The following is a 6,213-nucleotide window of genomic DNA, read 5'->3' on the forward strand; positions in this document are numbered from 1 at the left end:
GACAATCATTTTGGGATGCAGACATTTATCCGTTTGCCAAAGTTTGGGATGACAGATCCTAGTTCTCTCAATCCATTACATAAAAATACCAGCTTTCATAAAGTTTCTCACATCTAATTGATTCATAAAAGCCAGAGAAAATTAAAACCCCTTTAGGCTTTGAAATCGATCCTGCAGACAATCAAACATTGTCCTTGCCTGTCTTTCCCCAAATATGTTCTTCAATCAACTTTGAAACTGTGAGGTTTCAGGTCAGCAACCATCAGGTAGCATGACTGCTACACTGCAGCTCATATGAGGCTGTTTCTTACTAATAAGAATATTGAAATTTCTTCTAATACATAGCCAAATTTAATTTTAGGCTCAAATATTTAGAATGGGAATGGATAGAGTTTATTTTGATTTGCTGAGACTTAACAGACTGGTCTTAGTCTGAGCTATATTCTCCCCACACCTATTAAAGCAAAAGACATTGACTTGTTTCTTTTTAAAAGGAAGCCCATCATGCCTTAAATAAAAATTTGTAGTACTTATGTCAATAGCATACCCATACACATCTGTCTGCTAGGATGTGAGCTGAGAGATGAAAATCAGAGAGCTGAGATTTCAACCTACATATTAAAATGATGCTTGTCACTTTTCCTTGCATCTCCACAGCAGAAAGGAAATAGTTCTTTCTGTACAGCCAAAAATTACCCTAATTTAAAATAGTTTTTGAAAGTCTATGTAGCTGACTTTCCAACCCTTCCATCCTCCCCACTATCCCAGAACCACTATGAGGATAATGTGAAAAGGTAAATTCATTCCCTTGATGACTCATGAATTTGAGCCAGCTGTGGAGACTGAAAAACACTGAGTGGCTTTTCTCAGAAATCACATGAATAGTGCCTTGAGCGACAGTCAGTGACTGTAGGACATACCCCCGTGCTCCTGGCCAAGTGAATGGAGACTCCTTGCTCCACAATGCTGGTTTCAGACACCACCTTGATCTTTGCCTATCATCCCATGTCCAGTATTCTAGGCTTTCCTCTTGTCAGTAAGCACTAAGAACTCTAGAAGATGGCTAGAAAACATAAACAACATGCTTAGATTGTTTCCCATTCTTCAATCTTCTTTCCAGAGATAGGCAGCATTCGAACCATCTCTATTTCGTATTCTTCTCCATGTAACGTCTGGTTTTCTCAGTAAAAATAAGGTAAATAAATTCTTGAACAGGCTTAGGTTTCACACTGAGTCAGTACTTCTGCAATTTCATGTGCCTTTCCAGGACCAGACAGCGCTTTGCAGAAGAGTCCCTTGTCACAGGCTGTCACACTATGTATCTCACACTCAGCCACTTCCTGCCTGTCCACCTCTTTATGCAATTACAACACAAAAATTGATTCCCTCTTTCAATTTTACCATGATCTTTCTGTATTCGGCAGTCAGGAGCTGGAAGCAGCCACCTTACAGAGACACAACCCAAATGTGAATTACCCATTTGTGTTCATCACTATAAGAGGAATTTAACCATGTAAAGACTAATGCAATAATCTACAGAAGCAAATGATAAACTGCATCTGGATCAGGTTTGTTTTGCATTCAGCTACTTGGGGATTTTTTCTCTGTCTTCTCACCCATTTCCAATTCCAAGGCTAGTCACGTACAAAGGAAGAGTAAGGTGATTAAGGTGACCAAAGACACTGTCTGGACACAGAGGAAACTTACTGCCTTATTTTTAGCTCAAGTCTTCATGAAAACCTGTTAATTAGTATGTCACAGAAAGTCTGAAATTAGTCCTATTTTTTCATCAATTCCTTGTTGCCTAAGTTATCTGACTACCCTTTTTCAAATTCTTCTCCTGTAAAGTTTCAGCTAATAATTTAATTTTAAAAAGTTCTCATTCACACTTAGATATATCTATAGTTCTTATAATGTCACACACATATATATACACATCTAAGATTTAAATTAAAGAGCAATGTGAGTTAGACCCAAAGAGCTGATAGAGGTGTCATACTGACAGTCAGTCTTTGGAAGAAACTAATTCCTCCACTAAAATCTCTTTGCTAATATTACAAGAGCCCCAAAACAAGTTGCACAAGTCACCATCAGTGCAATGCAATAAGGACATTCAATTGGTTTAAAAGTTCTTGAAAGTTTTTAGTCTTTTTATGGCGACCACAGTTCCCATTTTAACGGCACTTCTGAAACTGAGAGTTCCCTCCTGATGTCTCCCCCAGTTTTCACTGCCTCCAATCCAGTGATGCTATGGGGTCACTCGAGAAGCCAATTTTGCTATTGAACCAAAGGTGCGTCAGGTTACAAAGATGGGACAAGGTCCAGATAAGAACTGACAGTTGGTTTCTCAAGGTTTCTATGGCATTTGTTGCATGAGGTCTCCAGCAATTTCATCTCATGCAAAACCTGAGCTCTCTCTTTTTGAGGAAAGAATCCTACCAACTAACCTAATACTGCAGAAAAGGACAACACAGTCAACACTTCTTTCTATAAGCACAAAGTTCTAAGTGGAAAGAACTTTATTGCTTTTCTGGAAATACTTGCGAGTGTGTTTCATTCAACAAAAGCAAAAAGCTGATAAAGAAGTGTCATGGTTTAACCCTGGCCTGCCACCAAGCCCTACACAGCCACACATTGCCTCTCCTGGAAGGGGGAAGAGAACTGGAAGAGTAAAAGTGAGAAAACTCATGGGCTGAGATAAGGACAGTTTAACAGGGGAGAAAGCAAAAGCCACACATGCAAGCAAAGCAATCCAAGGAATTCATTCACCCCTTCCCATGTGCAGGTAGGCGTTCAGCCAACTCCAGAGGAGCAGAGCTCCATCACACGTAACAGTGATGACTTGAGAAGACAAACAGATTATCCCTTTGGTCAGCTGGGGTCTGCTCTCCCAGCTGAGTCCTCTCCCAACTTCTTGTGCACCCCTAGCCTCCTCACTGGTGGGGCAGGGTGAGATGCAGAAAAGGCCCTGAGTCTGCGTGAGCACCACTCAGCAACAGCAAGAACAGCCCTCTATGAGCAACACTTTCCAGCACAAATCCATGACATAACTCCTATAGTAGCCCTGTAGCTACTATTAAGAAAATTAACTACTCCAACCAAAACCAGCACAAGAGTTAACAGAAAGAAAACAGAGAACTGAATCATACTGTAACACTTGCTTTGAAATCACCTGGCACCAACAGGAACTTACTTGAAAGACATGGAGCAAAGAAAAGCAGCAGGAAGTTGTCCATGGGACAGCAATGTGCCCTTGTGGTGAAGAGGGTCAGTGGGATCCTGGGGTGCATTAAGAAAAATGTGTCCAGCCGGTCTAGGGAAGTTCTCCTCCCCCTCTACACTGCCCCGGTGAGACCACACCTGGAATACTGTGCCCAGTTTTGGGCTCCCCAATTCAAGAGAGACAGGGACCTACTGGAGAGAGTCCAACGGAGAACTATGAGGATGATTAAGGGACTGGAACATCTCTCCTATGAATAGAGACTGAGAGAACTGGGGCTGTTCGGCCTTGAAAGTAGACAGCTGACCGAGAGGATCTTATTAACACATAGAAATATCTGAGGGGTGGGTGTCAAGAGGAAGGGGACAATCTCTTCTCAGTGGTGCCCAGTAATAGAACAAGAAATAATGGGTTTAAGGTAGGACATAGGAAGTTCCACGTCAACATGAGGAGAAATTTCGTTACTGTGAGGCTGACAGAGCCCTGGCACAGGCTGCCCAGAGAGGTTGTGGAGTCTCCTTCTCTGGAGACTTTCAAAACCTGCCTGGACGTGTTCCCGTGTGGCTGCCCTAGGGGATCCTGCTCTGGCAGGGGGGTTGGACTAGATCATCTCTAGAGGTCTCTTCCAACTCCGAACATTTTATGATTCTACATTGCCTGTGTCCAGTACTTGGACAAAAACTACAACTGAGCTACCAACGTGCAAATCCCTTCAAGTTTTTCCACATCCCTTCCCCTTGATCACTATCTGACATGCAAATCTCATACTTGGAACTGGCCAAAGCCCTCATAAATCATATCTAGTAATACATACAATTTGCATTACTTCAAATGAAGACATCACCTGGAAAATGGAACTACTGAACCTAGCCTAATATTTAGAAAAGAAACTAGAAAGGAGAAAAAGATAATACTGTAAATTTCTGGTTATCCTCTAAAAAAGTGTATTTTTTTGCAATGCATTCATGTTTCAGGTTGTTTGGTTTTTTTGGTAAAATTACAAAAAAAGTTACAGAGAATTGCTACATTTTACAAACCAACAAACATGGAAGTCTTCTGGCCTGTTCTTTTTGGGGGGGGGTTATTTCTCTTTTTTGGTTCTGTATCTTTTTTTTTTTTTTCTTCTTTCTTTGCATAACATACTAGTAAGACTCACAGTGTTTTGGGAACAATGTTACCTGAACGGGTGCCTGAAGAAACACACTGCACTCTTCAAGAAAACACTCTTAACAAAACTTAGCACATTGTACTCCAATTGTCCAATGAGCCAGACATTTTATGGAAAACAGAGTTATTCTCATTCTCCACAATAAACACATTCTCAAGGAACTGACTGCATATTCGTAATATCAAACACATAACAATTAACAGAACTAATTCATTTGCTTAGGAAAAGAAGTCCTCAAATAGAGCTAGTCAAGAACCTTTATACCTGGAAACAAGTTTGCCTCAGAAAGTTTACTTAGTTATTAACAAATTTTATATAAAAAGATAAGACCCCAGTGAAGACTTTTAAAAAAGTACCTAAAAGCTACCTTCCCAAGGAGACATTAGTACTCCTTTTAGGTTCACGTATCCTCTGTTGCACTGCTACTAACACAGGCTCTCCATCATAGCCGTTTCTCAAAGTCAAGTGAAATCCTCTTTTGTAGCCCAGGGACAAGAGCAAACCACCCAGTTGCTGGAGGTCCTGGTGCTTATCTCCTCAGCTGGGCAAGGCTCAGCCTTCCTGGGACAGCACCCTAGCCCTAAGTTTTCTGGACAATCTGAGGTCTTCTTCAACCTCTCTTGCTAATGTTGTTAAGCACTGCTTAAAATATGTGACTGTTCACTGGATAAAGAGGAAGAATGACTTGACATCCATTTGGGAGATTCAGATAACAACGGTCTAAGTTAATGAATGTTTAATCATGATGGAAAGTAACTTCAACAGCAGGAGCTGGTAAGTTCCCACACTTGATTTTGCTAGAGCATGTCCTCCAAGAACTGGCTATAAATACCTGATGACTGTATCTATGCATATCATCAACACTCACTCAGAATGCTGAATTCTATTAACCATATCTGTGATGTCTAAACCAGATACCTAATCGCATGTCTAACTTGAAACCTAACTCAGGCCATGAACACTATGGTTAAAAAAACCCTCACACCTAAAGGCAAAGCAGCACCATGACAGTGAAGTCTCCCTTGTACATGCAGCAGGTCTCCTTTCCAAAGGGATTTTTGAATACTTCATTAAAAATTTCCAAGTTGCTTAAATCTCATCAGACCTTTTGGAAACTGTGAGTTCAGTTTTCAAGTAAAATATGCATTTTGGGAGAGGAAAAAGAAATTATCTGACTCTTATCTCCATAGTCAACAGTAAGCAAATAAGTAAATGCCATTCTGAAACAGTGCTCAGAGTATAAGCGATTACAGATGGACAGCCAGAGAGGACAGGGCACAACACACAGCAGACGCTACAGTTAGGAAGAATAGCATAGCTGGTAGCCCAGCCCCAACTTCAGTCTCACACTTGCACGTTCATGTTGTTTTCCAGTTTTCACTGAATTTGCTCGACACTTTCACCTTGGCAGGCATCGTAACTCCCACTAGAAGCTCTTACCTCTTTGCTCAATTCCTTGGCGATATCAGGGCTCTGACTACTAGCAAACACTAACTCTAAACATCACCTATTAACAGGAAGGACACAGGTTATTTTTTAGTGTTTGTGAGGAAAGTATGAGGCAATCCCAAAGCTTATTGTAAGCCCGAACCAAAGGGCTCCATCTTTCCCCATGACGGACTGACCGCGGCCAGGGAACGCGAACTATTGGGCGGCCGGGGGTGGCAGCGGGCACCTCGGTCCCGGTGCCCTGCTCCCGAGCGCCGGCACACGGGGACGAGGGCTTCAAAAAGGCACGGCCCTGCCGGGGCAGGGAGCGGGCGAGGTGCCGCAGAAGGCTCCACCGTCCCCGGCTTTGCGGGTCCGGTCCGAGGTTCGGCGAAAG

The sequence above is a fragment of the Apaloderma vittatum genome, unplaced genomic scaffold, assembly GCF_000703405.1.
Source record: "Apaloderma vittatum isolate BGI_N311 unplaced genomic scaffold, ASM70340v1 scaffold22716, whole genome shotgun sequence".
Classification (NCBI taxonomy): domain Eukaryota; kingdom Metazoa; phylum Chordata; class Aves; order Trogoniformes; family Trogonidae; genus Apaloderma; species Apaloderma vittatum.